At 42.0% G+C, this 25,763-nt stretch overlaps 1 protein-coding gene and 1 long non-coding RNA gene across 4 annotated transcripts in view; one reads left to right on the top strand and one right to left on the bottom strand.

Annotated features, from left to right (window-relative positions):
• Positions 1 to 23,758, top strand: part of LOC123850088 (uncharacterized) — an 86,658-nt gene extending 62,900 nt beyond the window's left edge. The window contains exon 5 of one of the 2 annotated variants that reach the window (XR_008506784.1): positions 23,263 to 23,758. This is a non-coding gene — a long non-coding RNA (uncharacterized LOC123850088). Of the gene's footprint in view, positions 1 to 23,204 lie in introns of both variants that reach the window. The other variant, XR_008506785.1, reaches the window with a different exon arrangement.
• The window catches only part of ABL1 (ABL proto-oncogene 1, non-receptor tyrosine kinase), a 135,398-nt gene that overhangs the window by 108,051 nt on the left and 1,584 nt on the right, over positions 1 to 25,763 (bottom strand). The window lies entirely within an intron of this gene.

Here is a 25,763-nt window from a genome sequence, read left to right as displayed (position 1 = left end):
GGAAGATAATTCGGCAAGTAGCAACAACAGACACAGCCCCTTCCCCTCAGCTCCCACCAGCCCTAAGTTCTTCTCTAAGCAAAATGCTATGGGGTTGCCTTAGACACTATCAAGATAATCCCAGAGGTGAAGAGAAAATGTGAGAGTAAAATGTATGTCAATGGCTTGAAAGAGAAAAACTTCCATTTCTAGCAATGCTGAAATATAGCTGAAAAAGGCACCAAAACTTTGTTGTGTTTCAAGATGTAAAATGTTTCAAGTTGTGAAGAAGTAAGTGACCCACTGGATTTGCCAATTTGAAATCTAAAGACTGCTGTACTGCTGTGTGGGAAATCTGAGGTAAAGTTTTATCTTTCCTTTGACCAAATAATTAAAACATCCACCCACACACAGAAAGCCCAAGAAGCAGCTCTCTCCAGAAGAAATGAATGGGAAAGCTTCAGTGCTAAATTGGTTTGTCAAAAGTCAAGGAGAAAAGGAAATGAACAAACACAAAACCTCCTACATTCAGCTGCTTTTCTAAATTAGTTGAAGCAGGCTACGGCAGGGAACCAACATATACTTGCTGATCTTTGCATTTCTAATCCCACTCTTCTTTATCAGAAAACTGATTGCCCCTTTTCTCACAGAGAAGTGATTCCTTTGAAAAACCACACGGCTTACAGAATGGGAGAGGACAATGCTCACAAGTTGTTTTTTTAATAAATGATAAGTGTCATCAACTCTTTTCTGCTTTGACAAGAACTTACCCTGATCCTAGAGAGTGTTCTTTCGGTACAATGAAGCTCGTGAAAGGCCCAGGTCCCCGGAGCGTCCTCGTCCTCCTCGGTCACCACCCTGGCAGCCGGAGCAGACTGCACAGATGACAGGTCACAGAGCAGATCTCTGGAGGCCGGGGATGGCCGCAGGCAAGGCCAGGCCCCTCCTGCTGGTGTTTCGGCACACCGCCCTTATTCCACAACCCCTGCAAGCCTGGGAAAAGGAGCCGCAGGGCCAGAAGCAACATCTCAAGAAAATAGACCTCCGGTTTTTCCAAGATGGAAAAAAAGGGAAGACTGGTCCAAAGGGTCTCCTTACTTACACACTACTATAGCTAACACACCAAACACACCTGATGAGTGAGCAGGTAGACCATGTGAAAGGATGTGTCATACCAAACCCACAGGAAGTTAAGTCCTACCAGGCAGTTGTTCTGATCATTACAGTTGATTCTCTCCAGAGACCCAGACTTCCGAGTCATGGTGAGAACCACAAATGACCTATAAGTAAGTGACAAGTGAGTGACACACACGGACAAACCACTATAGGGAAGCGCGGATGGAGACTGTTAACCCCATCACATTATTGAAGCATGTCCAGAACCAAAAGCCTCACCTTCTTATGCTTAAGTAAGAACTACAAGGAACTATTCCCCTTCTGGGAATGTCACTCCCATTTCTGGCCACCAGAATGAAGTTCTTGGGATCATCTTTGTCTCTTCCCCTTTCTGCCCACTTGGCCAGCCCAGTCAGCGCCACAACCAAGATGGCTCTTGGTGTCCGCTCCCTCTCTTCAGGCTCTCCTTACTTCCTATTTATGTGTCCTCCTTTTCACACCCAACCTAAACTCAGGTTTCAGATTAATTTTCTAAATCACAGCTATGATCTTTTAACAAGTTCCTTCAACAAATATTTATTGAACAACTAACTATGTGCCAAGCATTACTCTAAGTACTGGGGATCTTTCATGATGCTAACATCCTACTGGGAGCTATCTACAATTCCCACTGCCCACCAAATATTTCCAAAATCTTTGGCTTAGCACTCAAGGCATCTCTGAAGTAGCCCAAACATGCCTTGCCTGCCTTAATCCACATACTCCCCTGAATATTCCAGCCAAACTATTCCTAATATACTCTGCCCTTTCCCACCTGAAGATACCTTCCCTCCCTGACTAGTTAAGTCTCTCTGGGATTACCAAAGTGTGTTCAATAAAGGTACTCAGAGAAAGAAGTGTCCCAAGAGTGTTCCAAAGTCCCACAGTGTTCGAATACAGTCTTGACCTCCTTATCCTGACTCCTCTTGAATATCCCCAGGGATAGATTAATCACTGCCTTCCAAGGCACCCATCCTAATGCTTGACTGCTCTCACTGTTTGAAAGCCCTTTCCACAACGAGCCCAAATACCCCTTATTTTGTGACTACTATCCACTACTCCTAACTCTGCCTTCCAAAGCAGTGCAAGGTGAAACCCGCTTCCTCTTATGTGATAGTCCTTTAAATGTTTTCAGGCAGCTAACATGTCTTCCCAGAGTCTCCTCTCCTCCAAGCTAAAAAACTGCCCAGTTACTTTAACCATTCAGTTTTCACTCGTTCATTAAATAAATATTTAGTGAACACCGACTATGGGATAGGCACTACAATATAATCTCTGCTCTGAAGATATGTAAGAGGGAGTGGCAGAGAAGCGATGATCAAACAGTGTGATAAGTCTCACAGTGCTACACACAGGATGCAGTGGGAACAAAGGGCACAATACCTAAGTATTCTGAGACACGACGAAGAGGAGTCACCAGGTGGGACCCTTAACAGAGGCAGCAAAACCCTGTAATTTTGGGGTTGGCCACCTCCTTCTGAGGAATGAACAAGTGAATGAATGAATGCATGCAACTACCAGTTACTGGTTGTTACTCTGGGCTGGGCAATATACTGGGCACTATGATACATGCTTCTACACCACACCCTCACAACAACCCTAGGAGATAAGTCCTAATATCCCCATTTCTTTCCATTTATTTGAGAGAAAGAGAAAAAGAAAGCATGAGCAGGAGGGGCAGAGGGAGAGAGAATCTCAAGCAGACTCCACGCTGAGCGTGGCACCTGACATGGGGCTCAATTTCACTACCCTGAGATCATGACCTGAGCCAAAACCAAGAGTCGGATGCTTAATCAAATGCTCCACCCAGGTGCTCCCTCATATCCCTATTTTAAGGAGGATAAAATAAAGGCTTAGAGAAGAGAAATGACATGTCCAAGGTCTCATACCAAGTAAGTAGCAGAGACAGGATTCAAACTTAGGTTGCCTGATTTCAGAATCTGGGTGCTTAATCACTATCTGGTCAATAGGTGCTCACTGTTTGTTTGGTCATCATCCCCTTTGAGAATCTCATGAAAGCCTAGGCTCCATGCAAAGAAAAGTGTTATTGTGCACATTCACAAAAGTACGCATAAAATCCCAGGGGTCAGAGACTCTATAATTCTATGTATACATCTTAATAATCAGGGTAAGAACGTGGGGCCAGTAGAGTGGACTGATGCTCAGTACCCATTCCTTCCTCCCCCTAACGTTCCGTCACATAGTACTGCAGAGGCTGGAGAGCTAAAAGAGACACTTCCCTGCAGCCAGGGTTGGAATATGATTTAGGTTTTACCAATCAGATAACCCTCACATGAGATCTGGAGAGCAGATGCAGGGCCAAGCACACTCCTGCTACTTCCACTGATGCTGGGGCAAAAACACTTGGTTTTCTGGGGTGGAACTGGGGGTCCCATGTCCAGATGTCGAGCAGCAGCATGGGAAACAGCTGATTTGCGCTGGAGCCAAGAGCATAATGTCCTTGATTATAGCGGTAGTTCTAGAGCTGGTAGCTCTCCAAGGACCAAAGAGGCTACAGCTTCCTTGGTGGCCCAGGTCTGTGCGGTCAGTGACTTTGGGCATCATTCACCAAGTTCAACCTACAACCTGCATTTTCAGCTCTCTCAATAATTCTGTTAGTTATAAAATACTCTGTAATAAAGCCCTCCCCATTAAAATGAGCTATTGTGGGTTCTTGTCTCTGTAACTGAACCCAGACCAGCAGAAAATCCCTGTTCTAGATTTTTAAGAAGTAGCTGTTGTACTGAATTACAAATCCCAAGACATAGGTTCTGGTCTCCACCTTCAACTTCATTAATGTTAAAAAAAAAAAAAAAAAAGCCCATGATCCATAATCAAGCTGTAATTTAAGACTAAAGGGCTCCCAAACTCAAAACTCCAAAATTATCTAATTTGAGGAAGAACTGGTTGCCCCTTTGGGGGCTCGAGGGGCAGCTGTATGTAATGTGTTAGAGACACAGTATTAAACAGCAGACAGCTGCTCTTCCAGGTGTCTATCTTTGGTTGACATTACTAGTGCTCACGAACAACTGGTAACCCTTCCCTTTCCTGAACACACACAGAAGACGACATTTCCTAGGGTTCTGGCAGTGAGGTGAGATCTTGTACCTAGTTCTGCATGTGAGGTGCAATGGGAAGTGACCATGCATCCCTTCCTGCCTGGAGAACTCACAGTTCTTGCTGCTCACTCGCATTATCTCAATATTGAAGATGCCACACTTTCTAGTTATGCAGGCACAAGATGCTGGGGCCACCATCGTCTGGGTCCCCCAGAAACTATGTGGGGCAAAGCATTCAACCACATCCACAAGAGATAACCCACCTGGTTAAGCAACTGGGATCTGATGATTGTTTATTACCATTGCAAAACCTAGCCTTGCCAGCCTAATCCACCACTCTGAGAAACTTTCACACACATGCATAAGCAGATGTGCAGAGAGATGTTCATTGCATCACTGTTTGTCATTGTGGAAAATGTGTAAACAACCTTACTGGCCATAAATGGGAGAAGGGATAAACTATGCCATAATCACATTACAGAATACCATACAGCAGTTAAAATGAGGACCTAGATCTATATGCATCAACAAAAGGTAAATCTTATGTACAATGTTGAATAAAAAAATCAAGTTTCAAAAGGATGTGTACAGAATGATACCATATATATTCTTAAACTTTATGTGACTGGGTTTTGCACGTTTCTAAACCTATTTCAACAAAGGATAAAATCTCTTCCCTATTCTATGAACACTCCTTCAATCACCCCGATCCCACCAAAAGAGTAGCTTCAAAAAAAAAAAAGACAAACATTATGGGCAGGAGTTTTTCCCTTGTTTAATTTATCCCTACTCTTCAACTGTCAAAACCCAGAAGAAATAAGTTGAAAAGTCAGTAATGAAAAGGCCTTTGCTAGCCAACCTCTAAATATTCGATTTTACTTGGCAATATTTTTTTTTTTTAAGATTTTATTTATTTATTCATGAGAGACAGAGAGAAACAGAGGGAGAAGCAGGCTCCCAAGGAGCAGAGAGCCCAATGCGGGACTCGATCCCAGGACCCTGGGATCATGACCTGAGCCGAAGGCAGACGCTTAACCATCTGAGCCACCCAGGCGCCCGACAATATTTTTTTAAGTAAGTGAGAAAATCCTCCACAAGCGTTAGCATTCAAATAGAGATATGGTATCTCAAATTAGGAAGTGAATGATTTCATGAAATCATAATAAAAATTACGTACAATCATGAAGCATTTTACAGTTTCCTGTGCTCTTTCGCAGACATCAGCCCATCTCAGTCTCCCACTGTCCTGGGAAGGAGCAGAGTGTACCATCAGTGCCATCTGAGAGATGGAGAAACTGAGGCTCAGGTCTATCCTATCAGCTAAGTGCCTTCTCCAAGAGCACATGACCTGAAGTATCAGCACCAGAGCTAGAAGCAAATATTTATAGACAATAAATGTTGGATCAAGTCGACATACTCTAAAGCTCATGCTGCTAACAGCAACTTAGCATACCAGAAATGTAAAGCCCTACAATCTTGGAGGGGGTGGTGAGCAAGGAAATGCCATGTAATCCTGTTTTCTGAGCCATGACTATTTTAAATCATGGGCTTTTCAATTTCCAGAGACTGAAACTGGGTACTACTTATTTATATTTAACTGCAAATGTCATATTCTTTTATGGGAAAGGGATCGTTTTATTTTTTTATTGCTTTTAATTCCAGTGTAGTTAACATACAGTATCATACCAGTTTCAGGTGTACAATATAGTGATTCAACACTTCCATACATCATCCAATACCCAAATATCATAGTAAAAGCAGCACAATTAGAATAACAAAATACTCTAGGGGCGCCTGGGTGGCTCAGCTGGTTAAGCGTCTGATTCTTCATCTCGGCTCAGGTCTCGATCTCAGGGTCATGAGTTCAAAATAATAAAATTAAAAATTAAAAAATACTCTAAAGATATGTCATGTATTTTGCATCAGTTCATTTTATTCTATTCTGCCATGCCTTTCTAAACTGAGGTTTCTAATTCTCAACGGACACCAGCATTCATTTACTTCCTCTCATAACTCTGTAAGAACTCAAGCAACAGATGCTATGGTGTTGGACTTAGCCAAGGACCAAAAAAGAATTTAGCACAACTTACTACTATAAACCACTGCTTCAAAAGAAAGTAAATGGTTAGTGTTTAAAATCTAGTCTAAAAGATGGTTAATGTCCCTAAGAGTGATCTACAGCAACACTGAATCAGTGTGAACTGCAGCTAGACAGCAGCAGAAAGATGAGCCCGTCCGTATCACGCCTCGGGTCATGGTGGTGGGGTGGCTGGTTAAAGATTTTTTATTAAAAAAAAAACAATTTGGTAGAGAATCAGCATGATTTAGATTTATTATTCATTATAAAGCTAGATAATAGTCACCTCCTAGATTAGAATCAAGCATATCATCAACTCAGACAAAACTTTATAAGGAAATTTAACAGGCAAGAGCAACTGGAAGGAAACAGATCTGTCTGTGTCCCTGCACTCTCCCGCAGACTCGCTGCTCAGCAAGCTTCTCCCGCGAGACAGTGATGTTCTTCCTTCCTTCAGCTATTTTGGTTCACTCTTTCCTTCCCCATACTTATGAAGGAGGTAAAAAAGGAAAATTAAAAAGTATGCAGTTTTCACATGAAAAGATGCTCAACATCATTAGCCATCAGGGAAATGCAAATTGAAACCATAATGCGTACACCCACGAATGGCTACCATAAAAAATACTGGTAATACCAAGTTCTAGCAAGGATGCCAGGTATTCTAGCATGTGAGAATGCTGGAGGGATGTAACAAAAAGAGCCACTCAGCAGAAGAGTTTCTCAGTTTCTAATAAAATTAAATATACACATATCACATAACCCAGTAATACCCACGCCTAGGTCTTTACTGGAATGTGGTAGGCTGAGAAAAAGGCCCTCTAAGAGATAGACATAGCCGACTCCTGGGAACCTGTGTTACCTTCCACGGCAAAAAAAGTGTCTCTGAAGATGTGATTAAGTTAAGGATCTTGGGATGGGGGGGATTATCCTGATGGGCCATAAACGTAATCACAAGTGTCCTTCTAAAAGGGGGGGCCAAGGGAGATCTGACTGCAGAACAGGAAGAGGAGAGTAACAATGGAAGTGAGGGCCTGGAGGGATGTGAGGAGGGGGCCACGAGCCAAGGAATGCTAGTGGCCTCCAGAAGCTGGAGGAAGGGGTTCTTCCCTGGGGCCTCTAGAGCTAGTGAGACCCTACTGACACCATGACTTTGGCCAAGCGATACCAGTTTCAGATTTCTGGCTTCCAGAACAGTGAAAAATCTCTGTTGTTTTAAGCCCCGCAGTGTGTGGTAATTTGTTACAGCAGCCCTAGGAAACCAATATGCTAAGTACATTACAAAAACTGTACGCAAAGTTTATAACAACTCTATTCATGATCATCAATAACTGTAAACAACCCAAAGTCCCGCAACAGATGAATTAATGCACAAATTACGGTATATCCATATCCATACAATGGACTCCTACTCAGCAATGAAAATCTGGGAAACAGGGGCACCTGGGTGGCTCAGTCATTAAGCGTCTGCCTTTGGCTCAGGTCATGATCCCAGGGTCCTGGGATCGAGCCCCACATCGGGCTCCCTGCTCAGCGGGAAGCCTGCTTCCCCCTCTCTCACTCCCCCTGCTTGTGTTCCCTCTCTCGCGGTCTCTCTCTGTGAAATAAATAAATAAAATCTTAAAAACAAAAGAAAAAGAAAATCTGGGAAACAAAAGCAAAAATGAATTACTGGGATTTCATCAAGATAAAAGTTTCTGCACAGCGAAGGAAACAATCAACAAAACTAAAAGGCAGCCTATGGAATGGGAGAAGATATTTCTAAATGACATAACTGATAAAGGGTTAGTATCTAAAATCTACAAAGAATTTATCTAATAACCCAGTTAAAAAATGGGCAGAAGACATGAATAGACACTTTTCCACAGAAGACATCAGACGGCTAACAGACACAAGAAAAGATGCTCAACATCACTCATTGTCAGGGAAATACAAATCAAAAGCACAATGAGATACCACCTCACACCTGTCAGAATGGCTAAAATTAACAACACAGGAAACAACAGGTCTTGACGAGGATGCAGAGAAAGGGGAACCCTCTTGCACTGTTGGTGGGAATGTAAACTGGTGCAGCCACTCTGGAAAACAGTATGGAGGTTCCTCAAAAAGGTAAAAATAGAACTACCCTACAATCCAGCAATTGCACTACTAGGTATTTACCCAAAGGATACAAAAAAACAGATTCAAAGGGATACATGCACCCCAATGTTTATAAGCATTATCAACAACAGCCAAACTAAAGGAAAGAGAGCAAATGTTCATTGACTGATGAATGGATAAAGAAGATGTGGTATATATATATATATATATATACATACACACACACACACACACACACAATGGAATATTACTCAGCCATCAAAAAATGAAATCTTGCCATTTGCAGCAACATGGATGGAGCTAGAGTGTATTATGCTAAGCGAAATTAGTCAGAGAAAGACAAATACCATATGATATCACTCATATGTGGAATTTAAGAAACAAAACGGAAGAACATATGGAAGGGGGAAAAATAGAGAGAGAGGGAAACAAATCATGAGAGATTCTTTTTATTTCTGGAATGCACAATATAATTTAATTTTAATGTCAAATATCAAATCACAAAAGCTTTTAAAAAATAAATACACCAAAGTAGTCCCTGATATTATAAACATTTTGGCAGTAGAACTCAGAGTAAACTTAATATCATTAGCAGTTTTCACTAGGCAGTTTTGTGTTCCAGATTATAAAATGGCAAAAACTGAAGGAATATTTTTAAAAGGACCAAGACTGGGGCCCCTGGGTGGCTTAGTCGGTTAAGCCTCTGAATTTCAGTTCAGGTCAGGATCTCAAGGTTGTGAGAATGAGCATCGCCTCAGGCTCCACACTCAATGGGAGTCTGCTTGAGATTCTCTCCCTCTTCATCTGCTCCTCTCCCCCCATGCTCTCTCTCTCTCTAATGATAAATAAATAAATCTTTTTTAAAAAAGGACCATGACTGATAGTTGAGTATAGAGAAATGTGAACTTAAAAAAACTGCTTAAAAATGCTAATAAAGAGGTGCTGAGAGTAATGGAAACTTAGGTGTAGAAATTGAAATGCACACTCCTTTCATATGGTGAACATAAGTCCTAGGGAGGCAAGCAACTTACTCAAGGACATGTCACTGGCTAGTGACACTAAGGAGAGGTTGCTTAGGATTTGCTAAGAATCATGGGAGATTCTTAACTATAGAGAACAAACTAGTGGTTGACAGAAGGAGGTGGTGGGGGATGGGCTAGATGGGTGTTGGGTATTAAGAAGGGCACTTGTTATGATGAGCACTGGACATTATATGTAAGTGATGAATCACTGAATTCTACTCCAGAAACCAATACAGCACTGTATGTTAACTAACTAGAATTTAAATAATAAGTAAATAACTAAATAAGAATATTAAATCTTCAACTCCAATAAAGAAAGAAAAGGAACAAGCTATTGTTATATACAACACTTGGATGGATCTCAAAGGTGTTAGGCTCAGTGAAAGAAGCCAGTCTTAAAAAGTTATATACTGGATGGCTCCATTTATAGGACATACTCAGGAAGACAAAATACAGTGAGAAGAGCAGGTCAGAGCTTGCCCTGGGGTGGGCATGGGCGGGCAGTGCACACAAGAGCATAAGGGAGTGTAAGTTTTCTGCGGCTCTCCCTGCTTGTGTTCTCTCTGTCAAATAAATCTTTATTTATTTATTTTAGAGACAGAGCATACAAACGGGGAGGGGCAAAGGGAGAGGGAGAGAATCTCAAGCAATCTCCCTGATGAGCGCGGACGGAGCCTGACATGGAGCTTGATCTCACCACCCCAAGATCTGACCTGAGCCGAAATCCAGAGTTGGCCACTTAACGACTGAGCCACCCAGGTGCCCCTCTAGAATTTTCTTGAAGCATTGCATTCCAGTATGGTCATATGGTCAGATATAAGCCACGGTTTCATAGATAACCCTTAATTACCAACATGGTACAACCTTGTCACAGGCAAACTGCTCATCACAATGTTATTACCACTAGAATTTATTTCTTAATCTTCTTCTGGTTTAGTCCTTTTGGGCCTGCTCCTTATTACTGAAAGATATATTATTTTAGAATTATAAACAATAATAGCAGCAATAATTATTATTTGTTAGGGCCTAACCCAAGTGCCAGGCACTGTTAGACATTTTTAATTTATTATCCCATTTCATTCTCTCATCAGTAGTAAATCAAGTAAGAACTATGATTCCTACTTTGCAAATCAAAAACCAGAGACTCCGGTTAAAAAGACTTGCTGTAGACCCAGAACCTCGCAACACAGAGAGGATGTGTTCAATATCTACGAAGCACATGCTGGTATCTACAGTCGCACTGCTAGTAAGTGGTAAGCTGGGGCCTGCATTCAGATAAAACCTGTCTCCCTATTTGACTAAGAGACAGACACAGAAGCAGGAAATTGTCAAAGTACAACAAAACTCCTATATATCTCACAGTCTGTATTCTCATTTCTGGGAAGGTTTGGCTTAATTTACATGCCACACTGCCAAGGCTTACTTTTCCAGCCCACTTTATTTATTTACCTGATCTTCATTTGCTGGGAGTAGTAACAAATTCTACTCTTTTAAACACAGGATTTTAGCCACAACCAAACAAGCAGAAATTTGATAACCAGACAACTGCAGAATTTCATGAGATAAAAAATGATAAGCTTCCACATTGATCAACATTTTTCCACGTGCATTTCAAAGAACAAGAACTGAGATGGGTTATCAAAACAATTTGGGCTGAAATATGGGGGAAAGGCTTTAGAATAAGAACCCTAAATGTGAAAGTCATTCTACCCTCGTTCCAGGCACCGTCATCTCCTATCAAAAGCCAGACAATGTGGGCAGAAAGGAGGAAGGGAGAAACAAGGAGGTCTCAAGGGCTTTGCTATTGTTTATGTGAGGTTTTTTCCTTCTACAGAAAACTATAAATCAAAACAGCTGGGCGCTCCATTCAGCAGACCTGCATAAAACTACCTGCAAATGAGACAATTAAGAGAAAGAGAGGGCGCCTGGGTGGCTCAGTTGGTTAAGCGACTGCCTTCGGCTCAGGTCATGATCCCGGAGTCCTGGGATCGAGTCCCGCATCGGGCTCCCTGCTCAGTGGGGAGTCTGCTTCTCCCTCTGCCCCTCCCCCCTCTCATGCTCTCTCTCTCTCTCTCATTCTCTCTCTCAAATAAATAAAAAATCTTTAAAAAAAAAAAAAAGAGAAAGAGAGAATATCCTTCTCACCTCCCTACCTTTACTCCCTGCCCACTTTGTCTCCAAAGAAGCAAACAGTTGAGAAACATTCAACTCCACAATGTCAAACACAACTTTGGCAAATATATATACATGAATGATACGTTTGCTCAGGAAAGTTTTAGGAAGAAAGGTACATGATTGTTTACAAAAATGGAGGTTGTTGCTCTATGTAATGGGAACCACCAGAGGGTTCTAAGCTACATAATCCCAAACTTAGACTGCATTTTAGAATAAGGGCCATGGCATTATCTGGTAACTTTCAAAAATAATACGTCAAGCGCTCTGCACAATGCTTAGCATAGAGAAAGTGGGCAAGTGGCAGCCATAAAAAGTAAGGAATATATGACAATACTCGGTATCTATCTAAGATGGGTTATTTATGCAATCCACCATCTGTGAATCACGTAACAGCTTCCAGTTTTTCTAATGCACTTCAGAAGAGATGGCAGTGTTTTTGTTGAAAATTCCAGCCAGTGGAGAAAAAGTGTGAAATGTACTCGTCAGTGCTTCTCAGAAGTATGTCAGGATAGTGCACTGTGCTGGGTGAATAACTGAAAAGCCATGTGTGCACCCCATCTGCCTCACTGCTGAGCATACACCCTACAATGGCAACCACTGCAGCCGGAGCTTATAAGTTAAGCGGTAAAAAGTACCAGTACTCTTCACAAATGACCATCCTGTGAGTTTAGCCAAAACCAGGGACAACCAGAAAACATACATGACACATCTCCTCGGTACACCTCGGAATGAGCCCCACACCACAACAAAGGAGAAAGACCATAGGGCAAATGGCTGTGTTCCCCTCTCTTGACAACTGGTCTGTGAAGGGCATGGAGCCTCCTGCCAGAGACGGTCTAGGCTCCCACGGCACTGTGCTATGCACGGGCAAGTAGCTGCGGCACTCATCAATGCCAACCAACCCACTCTGCCTCTTCTCCTAGGCCCTCATCCAATTTCCTTTTCACTACATTTTTCTTACTTTGCTCATTTTCCTCTGTACTTGATTTCAAGCATCTGAGGACAGGCGAGGTCTTGCACTCTTCTGTATAACTCACATGTCTCGGCCAAAACTTGCACTCCTATGGGGTGACTGGTATTCCCGCCATCCTCCTGCCATGCCTTCTGTGGGTGCCAGGCAGCCCCCACGACTAGCACTCACACAGAACAGAGCAGCCACTCATGTAGTGTAGGGACGTGCACCTAAGCATAGGGAAGTAGCTAGCCTCCAGGTCCTTTCCAGCCCTGAGATTGAAGGGCATCCCAGGTGCAAGGACATGGCTCTTAGACTGGGTATCTGTGTGCATTTATTATGAGAATCAGTATCAAAAGCATATCCCACAGAATGGTGAAAAAATAAAAGTTTTACTGAAATAAATTCTAACTCTAAATCCCCCTCATTTCAGTGTTGTGAACGTTTTCAAAAGGATTAGTTCATCTTCAAAAAGTAATGTTTTTGGTAGAAAAAATACTCAAGCTATCAAGAAGTACTTGATTTCAGGGTGCCTGCGTGGTTCGGTTGGTTGAATGGCTGGCTCTTGGTTATGGCTCAGGTCATGATCACAGGATCTTGAGATCAAGCCCTGAGTTGGGCTCCCTGCTGAGCGGGAGTATGCTTGAGGATTCTCTTTCTCTCCTTCTGCCCACTCACGAGTGCATTCTCTCTCTCTTAAATAAATATTTAAAATTTTAAAATAAATAAATAAAATCTTTTTTAAAGATTTTATTTATTTTTTATTTGAGAGAGAGGGCATGAGCAGGAGGAGAGGCAGAGGGAGAGGGAGAAAGTAGACTCCCCACTGAGCAGGGAGCCCGATGTGGGGCTGGATCCCAAGACCCCGGGATCACAATCTGAGCTGAAAGACGCTTAACCGACTGAGCCACACAGGCACCCATAAATAAATAAAATCTTTTAAAAAAAATCCAAAAATCTTAAAAAAAAAAAGTACTTGATTTCAACCCCAGCTCTATAACAAATCAGCAATATAATCCTAAAAACACTTTGTTGCCATCCCGAACCACAGCTTTCTCTACTGAAAAACAGGAATAACGTCTATGCTACCTGTACCGTGAATCGAAAAACAAGCGCTTTATAAATACTTAAATCTTTCACATCCACAAGAGACAGATACTCTTTGCAATTCGGGCTGCTACAGGATCACCAATAAAACCAGGAATTACTGTATGATACTGCAGAAGTACAAAGTACAGAAGTTTATGTTGAATCCATGCATCACCAGGGCAAATGCTGGAGCTGTTCATTTGGACTAAATTCTTGGAACCAGACTGGCTGCCTTTCTTTCATAAAAGTGCAAGTGCCAAAAATAAAATCCATTAAGTAAAGGTTCCAATTAGTAGTGTAGCTATTACTATAAATTCAGTGCTATACTCATGCACTGTATCTCCAGATTCAGTTAGTGGCCACAAGTGGCCCTTGACATAAAAAGGTAAGAACTGAGATGAAAGGCACGGCAGGCTGGGGGTCTCCTCACCGTGTAACAACCATGATCAAGTTGAACAAGCGCCCCCTGGCCCTGGCCCATTTGCTGGACCCACCCCCACACTGTTGGTTCAAAGGCGGCAACCATCTTCCCAAGCAGATGGCCAATGGTGGTCCTTAGGACTGTAAACTGGACCTAAAGAACATTCTGTTGGCTGGCTATCTTGTCCCCTTGTTCCAGGGTAGTCGACTGTACTACCTGAGATTGACAGTGCATAATACAGAGTGGGCACTGAGATAATGATATTCAATTCCATACTTACTGAGCATCTAGTCTGTAAAAAATATAATGCTGGACCCATGGAGATTACAAACATGGTCTCTACCAGCAAGGAACCAAGTGCTGTCAAAGAAAAGTAGAATTAAAAAAACAAAAACAAAAAACACATACAAGAAAGGTGAATCTGGAATAAGCAGATATTTTGAAATTTTCAACAATTTACAGGAATCATTCAGCCTTTATGATTAACAAGAAAAAAAAAAAAGTCTCCTGAAGTGGTTTCCTTTCATAAGTAAGAATTCTTTTTTTTTTAAGATTTTATTTATTTATTTGAGAGAGACATAGCGAGAGAGGGAACACAAGCAGTGGAAGTGGGAGAGGGAGAAGCAGGCCTCCCGCCGAGCAGGGAGCCCAATGCAAGGCTCAATCCCAGGACCCTGGGATCATGACCTGAGCCAAAGGCAGATGCCTAAGGACTGAGCCACCCAGGCACCCCATCAGTAAGAATTCTTTATATTCCATTATTTATTCCTACAATCAAAGTAATCTATAGATTTAGTGTAATCCTAGTAGAAAATCCCCAGGGATATTTTGTTTCAGTAGAAAATTGATAAAACTGATTCTAAAATGTATTTGTAAATACAAAGGAGAAAGAAAAGCCAAGACAATCTTGAAGAACAAAACTGGAGGTCTTACTCCACGACATATTAAGACTTACTTTAAAGCGACAGTATTTAAGATAGTATGACCCTGGTGTAAGGACAAACAGAACAAACGAACAGAGTAAGGAGTTCCCAAACAGACCCACACATATATCGATACCTGATTTATGAAGCAGCAAATGTGCTCTTCAATTAAAGAACTAGGTCAATATGGAAAAAATAAAAGTAAACCATCATCCCTGCACAGAAAAGTCAAATCCAAGTGAAACTGTAGATCTGTGTATGAAACATAATAAAATAAAATTTCCTCATGAAACCTGAAACTAATATAACACTGTATGTTAACAACACTGGAATTAAAATTAAAAATTAAAAAAAAAAAAAGAACTTCCTCATGACCTTGGTGTAGACAAAGATTTCTTATATTGGACATAAAAAAGCACCAACCTTAAAGAAAAAAAATTGTTAATTGAACTACATTAAAATTAAAAACTTTGGTTCCTCAAAGTCACCATTAAGAGTGAAAAGGGGGATGCTTGGGTGGCTCAGTCAGTTAAGCTTCTGCCTTCGGCTTGGGTCATGATCCCAGGGTTCTGGGATCAAGTCCCACACTGGGCTCCTTGCTCGGCAAGGAGCCTGCTTCTCCCTCTGCCTGCCACTTCCCCCTGCTTGTGCTCTCTCTCTCTCTCTTTGGCAAATAAATAAATAAAATCGTTAAAAAAAAAAATACTTTCAAAATTAAAAAAAAAAGTGAAGGGGCACCTGGGTGGCTCAGCCATTAAGCGTCTGCCTTTGGCTCAGGTCATGATCCCAGGGTCCTGGGATCGAGCCCCGCGTCGGGCTCCCTGCTCAGCAGGAAGCCTGCTTCTCCCCCTCCCACTCTCCCCTGCTGTGTTCCCTCTCTCGCTGTGCCTCTCTCTGTCAAATAAATAAAATCTTTAAAAAAAAAAAGTGAAAAGGCAAGCGGTGCCTGGGTGGCTCAGTCAGTTAAGCGTCTGCCTTCCGCTCGGGTCATGATCCCAGGGTCCTGGGATCAAGCCTCGAGTTGGGCCCCCTGCTCAGCGGAGAGCCTGCTGCTCTCCCTGCCTGTGCTCTCTCTGTCAAATGAATAAAATCTTTAAAAAAGAAAAAAAAAGAGAAAGTAAAAAGGCAAGCCACAGAGTGTGAGAAAATATTAGCAGTGTATATATCCAACAAAAGAAATGCACTGAGAATATACAAATAACTCCTACAAATCAATAAGAAACATAACTAGAAAAATGGGACAAAAGAGGTGAGCTGACAGGTCACACACACACACACAATGCATATTTATGACATCCAAATGGCCAATAAGCATGATGGAAAGGTGCTTAATTTCAGTGAGTCATCAAAGAAGCCAGTGAATCAAACCACAATGACATACCACTGCACAAGCACACGAAAAGCTAGCATTTAAAACACTGACAATATCCAAGTCTGTAAAGAATGTAAAACCACTGGAACTCTCCTATCAGACAGCCTTTGCCCTAAGCGAAATATTCGAGACAGCTGTTTCCAGGTGATAAACAACAGGCTCAGCAGGACTGTGATCCTTGAGAAGAGAAAAACACAAGGTGAGCTGCCTGTCACCTCCGACTTCCTGCCTTGGGGCACCTTCCCAGCCGCGGTGCAGGGAGTTGGAGCCCAAACCAAAGTTGGAGCAGTCTCCTGGAACTGAGGAAGCAGACTGAGACGGGGATTCAAGGCTGGAGGCTGCGGAGGCAGCTAGAATGTGCAGGGGAGAATATCTGAGAGGAGGGGTTGCATGGGGGGCAGAAGAGGAGGGAGGTGCCCTGTGGGTCCCTGGCAGAGGGCTGGGCAGGGACCAGGTAAGGTAAGATTCTGGAAGGCCTAACAAACAGCAGTGATTGTAGGGTGAAGCTCTCACGGTGCCCGACATTCAAGCGTCAGCCAATCCAGCGTGGAGAAGACCCGCTGAGCACCTCTGTTCTTTAGCTGACATTCCAGAAAAGCCAAGCATTAAGTCTAAAGAACGCCCTCTAGAGTAAGGGCCATGCCTGCAGACTAAGGATAAATCCAAAACAGACTCACTCTAACAAAGCATAAAACCAAGCCTGACAGGGTCAAAAGAACAGGCCAGGAACTGCCTGTCAGAAATGAAACCCTCTCAAAACAAAACAAAACAAAACAAAAACAAAAACAAAAGAGAAAGAAAGAAAGAAAGGAAAAGAAATGGGACACCTTGGTGGCTCCATCGGTTGGGTGTCTGCCTTTGGCTCAGGTCATGATCCCAGGGTCCTAGGATCAAGTCCCACACTGGGCTTCTTGCTCAGCGGGAGCCTGCTTTCCCTCTGCCTGCCACTCCCCCTGCTTGTGCGCTCTCTCTCTCTCTGACAAATAAATAAATAAAATATTAAAAGAAAGAAAGAAATGAAAGCCTCTCTAAAGTAAGACAACACGATCCAGAATCCCTATGGTATGACATCCACATATCTGACACACAATAAAAAATTAGTAAACACACAAAGAAGCATGAAAATGTTGATTCGCAATGTAGAGGAAAAAGCAATCCATAAAAACAGACCCCAAGATCACCCAGATATTTAAATTAGCAGATAAGTTCTTTATTATACCTTTAAGAATTTGGAAGCAGGGGCGCCTGGATGGCTCAGTCAGTTAAGCGTCTGCCTTCGGCTCAGGTCATGATCCCAGGGTCCTGGGATCGAGCCCCTTTGTCAGGCTCCCTGCTCGGTGGGGAACCTGCTTCTCCCTCGCCTCCCTGCTCATGCTCTCTCTTGCTACCTCTGTCTCTCTCTCTCAAATAAATAAAATCTTCCGAAAAGAAAGAAAGAAATTGGAGGCAAAGATGGGCCTGATGAGTGAGAAGATGGTGAATCTCAGTAGAAAATGCAAACTATCAAAAAGAACCACATGGAAATTTTAAAATTGAAAATAGCACATCTGAAATGAGAATCGTAAAGAGACTGACAACTGCGGAGGGGTTAGTGAACTTGAAGAGAGATCAACAGAAAGTACCCAAACTGAACAACAGAAAGAAAAAAACCGTGGTGTGTTGCTGACCCACCCGAGCTTCCAAATACATGAAACAAACTGACCACATTTGCAGTTACAATCCCGTCCTAAGTACCACACGCTCCTGCCTTGTCCTTTTCTTCACCAATCGTGCTAGAAGGCTGCCTATTTTACAGATGCTTTCCCACGTCAGCTTTTGGTTTTACTGACATTTCCATTTCTTAATTTCTGTTGTCATTGTTACTACTCTTACGTCTGTGTACTGTGGACTACTTTGTCTTCCTAGCTTCTTGAGTTAAATGCTTAGGTTTTTCCCTCCAGTCTTTCTTGTTTCCTAATAACTGCTTTTAAGGCTAAAAAAACTGATAGAATTAAAGGGGTAGGGGGTAGAATCTATCATCCTAGCTGCGGATTTTTAATACCCGTCTCTCGGTGAAAAAAGAGACCCCAAGACACTCAGCAAAAGTACAGATAAAATAGGCAGACAAAAAATAAGTAAGGAAGGGCGCGTGGGTGGCTCAGTCGTTTGGCATCGCCTTCAGCTCAGGTCATGATCCCAGGGTCCTGGGATCAAGTCCTGCATTGGGCTCCCTGCTCCGTGGGAAGCCTGCTTCTCCCTCTCCCACTCCCCCTGCTTGTGTTCCCTTTCTCGCTGTCTCTCTGTCAAATAAATAAATAAAAATCTTAAAAAAAAAAAAAAAGAAAAGTAAGGATGTGGAAGATTTTAAACAACTATCAACCAACTTCATCTAATTCACATTTACAGAAAATTACAACTGCAGAATATATATTCAAGTACAAATGGAACATTCAGTAAGATGGGTCATATGTGGGGCCAGAAAATTAGTCTCAAGTAACCGTCAAAAGACTGAAATTTATAGAAGATCTTCTCTGACCACAGTGGAATTAAGTTAGAAATCAGCAAGATATTTAGACTCCCCAAATATTTGGGAATTAAACACTTCAAGAACAACACATCAGGGGCACCTGGCTGGCTCAATCAGTAGAGCATGTGATTCTTTTTTTTGTTTTTTAAAGATTTTATTTTTATTTTTATTTATTTGTTTGTCAGAAAGAGAGAGAGAGAGAAAGCCAGCACAAGCAGGGGAGCAGGCAGAGGGAGAAGCAGGTTCCCCTCTGAGGAAGGAGCCCGATGAGGGACTCAATCCCAGGACCCTGGGATCATGACCTTAGCCGAAGACAGACACGTCACCGACTGAGCCACCCAGGTGTCCTGAGCATGTGATTCTTGATCTCAGGGTCGTAAATTCAAGCCCCATGTCGGGCACAGAGTTCACTTTAAAAAATAATAGTAATAAAATAAAAAAGCACATCAGAATTTCTGTTCAAGAAAGAGGTGGGACCCAAGCAGAGTTCTGAAAGGCAGGCAGGTTGTAAACACATAGAAGAGCAACGTCAGGGTACAGCCACCAAAGAGGAGAGGAGGTAGGGAATGGCGGGATATGCGTCAAAGGAGGTCTTCAGGGAGTGCTTTCTTTTACCACAGCTCATCTTCTAAGTAGCAATTTTAACCTTTTCCCCCTGGACCCAGATAATGTGCTTGATATACTCCTATGGGTATAATTCTCAGCTCAAGCATGTTAACTCATCTCTATTCCCCCATGCAAAAAATGCATTATTTGTAACACGCGTCACAACACACAGTGTATATCACATGGAGATCTGAAGCACGAGTGAAATCCTTAACCAAGAGAAAATGATTGCATGTTTTCTCCAATTTTTATTATTTTCTTTGATAGAATGCTTCATTAAGGAAAAAATTCTTTTGGTTAAATCATTTTTGATCATCCTCCTTTATCCCACAACTGAAATTCCTGTTTTCTTCTATATAAAGTTTCATGAAAAGAGGGCCATATAAAATGTATTCACCTACAGGAAATAACGGGTGTGTTAAAGAAAATATTACATATACACAATTCCGCATTTTCACAGTTCAGAACTTAATCCCTAACAGTAAGTACATAAATATAATCTTTCCAAACAACCTCTTTTTAAGAATCTGACTGATTTAACTTCAGTACCTTAAGACTCCATAGTTGCACTGTCTCCCACCTTCTGAGGTATATGGATACCCAGTACAATTTAACAGTAATGGGAATTAGTGTTGATCTATCAAATTCCTGTTCTATTACCTTCAATAAAGTTTTTTTTTAAAGATTTATTTTATTACTTATTTGAGAGAGAGAGTGTGTACGAGCAGGAGGGGCAGAGGGAGAGGGAGAGAGAGAACCTCAAGCAGACTCCACGCTGGGCACAGAGCCCAACACGGGGCTGGAGCTCACAACCCTGAGATCACGACCTGAGCTGAAACTAAGAGTCAGAGTCTTAACTAAGTGCACCACCCAGGCACCCCTACCTTCAATAAAGTTTTATTTGAGAACTGTAACATAGTTTGTTTGTTTGTTTGTTTGTTTGTTTGTTTTTAAGATTTTACTTATTTGACAGAGAGAGACACAGTGAGAGAGGAAACACAAGCAGGGGGAGAGGGAGAGGGAGAAGCAGGCTTCCTGCGGAGCAGGGAGCCCGATGCAGGGCTCGATCCCAGGACCCTGGGATCATGACCTTAGCTGAAAGCCGACGCTTAACGACTGAGCCACTCAGGCGTTCCTTATTTTTAATTTTTTTTATTATTATTATTTTTAAAGAGATCACTGGGTCAGCAGTTAAACGCATTTGCAAATTTTTTTAAAGATTTTATTTATTTATTTGACAGAGAGAGACACAGTGAGAGAGGGAACACAAGCAGGGGGAGTGGGAGAGGGGGAAGCAGGCTTCCCGCAGAGCAGGGAGCCCGATGCGGGGCTCGATCCCAGGACCCTGGGATCATGACCTGAGCCGAAGGCAGATGCTTAACGACTGAGCCACCCAGGTGCCCCTGAGAACTATAACATAGTTTTAAACTGAGAATAAACCATTTCTTAAAGTCAGTTTTCAGGTAAGCTCATAAATAAAACATGTGACATAACCAAATTAAATAATATCCTGAAGGACAGAGATGTACTACCTTAAAATTAGAAAATCCAGAAATAATTTATTTTTTAAAAAAACTTCAACTTTTTATGCATAAGAAAACTTATTTTTTATTTTATTTAATGTTATTTATTTTCTTAAGTAAACTCTACCCCCAACGTGGGGCTCGAACTCACAACCCCAAGAGTCACATGCTCTACCAACTGAGCCAGCCTGATGTGCCTACAAAACTTTTTAAATTGAAACAGTTATTTTATATTTAAAACACTCACTACCAAGAAGAACAGGAAAAGTTGTGTGCATTTTTTTGTTAAATCTGCAACTTTTTGATTTAGAAAAAAAAAATCCTCAGAGAAACAGGATTTAAAACTTAAAAATGAGTTAAAATCAAAATGTGAATGTGAATGTCACCACCCCCCCGAAAAAGATACAAATTAATCCTACATAAAAATGTAAAGTCTTAATTTCATAAACCACTAAATGTCACCTTACATATTTGAAAGGTTCTTACTTGGAGATTTCTCCCTTGGGCTTGTCATCCTTCTCATAGCTTTAAATACCACCTATGGGGCGCCTGGGTGGCTCAGTCGTTAAGCAACTGCCTTCGGCTCAGGTCATGATCCCAGGGTCCTGGGATCGAGCCCCGCATCGGGCTCCCTGCTCCGCGGGAAGCCTGCTTCTCCCTCTCCCACTCCCCCTGCTTGTGTTCCCTCTCTCGCTATGTCTTTTCCTGTCAAATAAATAAATAAAATCTTAAATAAATAAATAAATAAATAAATAAATGTTCGCTCTCTCGCTATGTCTTTTCCTGTCAAATAAATAAATAAAATCTTAAATAAATACACACATACATACATACATACATACCACCTATAACCTGATGACTCCCAGGCTCCCTCTCCAGCGTGGACTGCCTCCCTGAATTCACGCTGGTAGACTCGAATGCACTCGAATGACACAGCCACCTGGATGCCTACTACTAGGTAACTCGAATGTAGCATGCCCAAAAAGCAGCTCCTGACGTTCATCCCCTGCAACCCACCTCCCCAAAACCCCACTCTTCTAGTCTACATTTCAGTAAAAGACATCTCCATTTTTCCAAAAACCTTGGAGTCATCCTTGACTTCTCTCACATCCTACTCACCCCACCTCATATCTAATCCAACAGCGAATCTAGACAGCTGTGCCTGCCGGTATTCACAGAATTTGAACCCTTCACCACCACCGCCATCCCGGTCCAAGCCATGACCATTCTCATTCAGATGAGTACAGCCAACCCCTCAGTGGAACCCCTGCTTCCTCTTTGCTCTCCTTCAGAATACAGCAGCGAGAGACATTTTAATAAAACATAAGTCAGGGCGCCTGGGTGGCTCAGTCGTTGGGCGTCTGCCTTCGTTCGGCTCAGGTCGTGATCCCGGGGTCGTGGGATCGAGCCCCGCATCGGGCTCCCTGCTCCGCGGGAAGCCTGCTTCTCCCTCTCCCACTCCCCCTGCTTGTGTTCCCTCTCTTGCTGTGTCTCTCTCTGTCAAATAAATAAATTTAAAAAATAAATAAATAAAACATAAGTCAGGGCCTGTTACTCCTTCCCAAACCACATGAGTCAAAGTCAAAATCTTCAAATGGTCAACAAGGCGACATTCTCCTCCAGTCATTCTCTCCTCACCCCCACTTTATCTCCTACCAACTCTCCTTTTGCTCTCTGCTCCAGCTACTCTGGGCTTCTCCTAGAACACGCTAAACAAGCTCTGCCTGGGGCCTTTTGCACCCTGATTCTCTCTGCCTGAAATGCTTTTACCCCATTATTTCCAAGGGTTGTTCCCTCACCTCCCTCCCAATGCCACTTTCTTAGGGGGGGGCCTCCCTAACTAAAATCACACCTCTCAACATTCCCTAGCCCCTTTCCTGTGTTATTTTTCTCCCCAGCACCTGCTACCATCTAACATACTTTATATTTCACTTACCTAGCTTATTTATGGTCTGTCTCTTCCCACTAGAATGAATTTGTAAATTCCAAGAGGGCAGGGATGTTTTTTGTTTGCTAATGTTTCACAGATGACTAAAACATTACCTGATACATAGTGTGTGCTCAATAAGTATTTGTTGAAGAAAGAAGGAATCGCTAAGGAAAAGAGGTTTACTAGTGAATGCTTTTATGCCTCTTTTACCAACTCTCCTGAAAGTGAACTTTCTTTAGTCAAGCCACTGAAATTTGGAACATACGACGCATGAAATAATATGGCTTCTTTTTTTTTTCTCCCTGTACACATGACTAGCCCTTCTGACCCTGAATGATCCTGGCAAAAGAAACTGACATCTGCCCTCTCCTTCCAGATTCATCACTGACACCCTCATCTACCAGTATTCTTGGCTTCCAGATTCGTGCCTGATCCAACACCGTATAACTGCAAATTTTTTAATCCAACCTATATGGATATTAACCAACTCTTAGATCACCCTATAAAAGATCAACAATTTGTAACACAAAGTAAGACTGTGTTCCCCTAGAAAAAGAACACCGGAGGTCCAAGAAATTGACTTGCCTTCAGTAAAACATGACTTAGGCAAATTCTTTCATAAAAAGCTGCTGCGGGGTGCCTGGGTGGCTCAGTCGTTTAGCGTCTGCCTCCGGCTCAGGTCATGTCCCAGGGTCCTGGGATCGAGCCCCGCATCGGGCTCCCTGCTCCGCGGGAAGCCTGCTTCTCCCTCTCCCACTCCCCCTGCTTGTGTTCCCTCTCTCGCTGTCTCTCTCTCTCTGTCAAATAAATAAATAAAATCTTAAAAAAATAAAATAAAATAAATAAAAAGCTGCTGCAAGGAAGTGACTATTTGGCTGGGCTGCCATCAGTTTGGTTTTTACATCTCTGTATTTTTTACATTATAAAATAACACAAATTTGTCAGAGAAAGAAATCACAAGTGCAAAGTAAAAAGTACAAGTTTTCTCCCATCGTGCCGAAATCCCAATTCCCATGCCATGCTGACTCATTTCCAATTTGCTTTTTTCCACTCAGCCCCTACACGGATGCCTTTCAGGGTTAGTACTTTAGAGTACACACCTGCAATAAACAGCCTGTGTGCCTGTGACAGACCCCCTATAGCAGCAGTTCTCAAACTTTTTTATCTCAGGACCTCTTCACACTCTTGAGAATTACTAAAGACCCCCAACGAGCTCTTATTTATATAGGCTATTTCACCAACGTTTCCATATTAGAAATTTAAACTGAAAAATTTTTAATTATTAATTTTTTTTAATAATTTTTTTTTCTTTTTAAAGATTTTATTTATTTATTTTAGAGACAGAGCACAAGAGGGGGGAGCAGGAGCGGGAGAAGCAGACTCCCCGCCGAGCAGGGAGCCCGATGCGGGACTCGATCCCGGGACTCCAGGATCATGACCTGAGCCGAAGGCAGTCGCCCAACCGACTGAGCCACCCAGGCGCCCCTTTAATTATTAATTTAAAAACATTTTTTATTACTAGAAAATAACTCTTCCACCAAAAAAGTAGCCTTTTTAGATAAGTAGATTTTCTTCTTTGAAGCTGCACCAAAACACCGTAAGTGGTAGTTTCTTAAAGGTTAGTTGTGATGTAGAATCTAAAACTGTATCAGGGAACTTTTGTATTGTTACATTAAAATCCATTGGTCCATCTTGCACCTTGGATGGATCTTTTACCTGTGTGTGATTTTATAATACTACGTACTACTGATCACTTAGAAAATCACTGAATTATGTAGATTTTCTGAATAATACATTTCATTATATCAAAACATCACATTTGTAAAATATCACCACCAATCTCTACATCACAATAGCAGATACAAGTTTTCCAAAATCCTAATTTTCACTGGAAAGCTAAAATTTTATCACTGGCAACATATACTACCAGTGGTTTTCCTTGAAAGACTCCTTTATACTCTTTTTAGCCTGAATAACCATTGTTTGTCAGTGGTAGTTGAAAAATGGTAGTTCCATGAAAAAAGCAGCTAGTACAGCTTGCAACTCAAACAACTGCCCATCTGCTTCTCTTGGAGATAACCGATACCCCTCAGTGCACAGCAGAAGTGCTTTACGTGTACTTCTCATTTCAACCTACAGCGTACTAAAAAAAAGTATACGCAAGGGCCAACGGTTCATAAAATTAATCTTTCCTGCTTCATCAAGGACATTCTTTAAGTGAAAAACGAATTTTTATTGTATGTCTTTATTTATTTATGAGTGCATGGCACAATGTATTTATCACGAGCACAAAGAACACACTGGCTACTAGTAGAGTGAGGTGTAGTGCTCCCGCCTCGATTCGTGCTCAGGAGCCTGCATGACCTCCGCACCATTCACCATCCGTGCAAAGAGTGCAAATAACATCTAAGAATTGCATTCATATGAAAACAGTTTTAACCTCAACTCTCTGAAAGGTTATCAGGGACACCTAAGGGACTATACTGTTCTGTACGAGAAGAACTTCCCGGATGTGAGATTACCGGGTTATTGGTATATGCATTTTAAATTCTGATAACTTTGGCCAAAGCTCTCCAAAAAATATGTACCAATTTTCATTATCTAAGGCTGCATGATCATCACTAGTTAAAAACATAAATAAATCACTTTATAAATCCTGAATTGGGAAAGCACCATAATGTAACAAATTTCCATTTTTGCCTGTCTAAAACCAGGGCTAAAATGTAACTAATATTTCAAGGAAAAATACAATTCGAGTACTCAAATCATTTAGATGAGGTATTTTTCTATAAGAAAGTAAAACCTCCACAGTCAAGTGCAAGTTCATGCAACAGAGACCTTTGTTTATTGTGGTCACCCATTGTTAAAAGGCATTTG

The sequence above is a fragment of the Mirounga angustirostris genome, unplaced genomic scaffold, assembly GCF_029215605.1.
Source record: "Mirounga angustirostris isolate CCGP_5_RB_7025 unplaced genomic scaffold, mMirAng1.0.hap1 SCAF_15, whole genome shotgun sequence".
In the NCBI taxonomy this organism is placed as follows: Eukaryota; Metazoa; Chordata; class Mammalia; order Carnivora; family Phocidae; genus Mirounga; species Mirounga angustirostris.
This window is presented reverse-complemented; position numbering and strand designations above follow the sequence as displayed.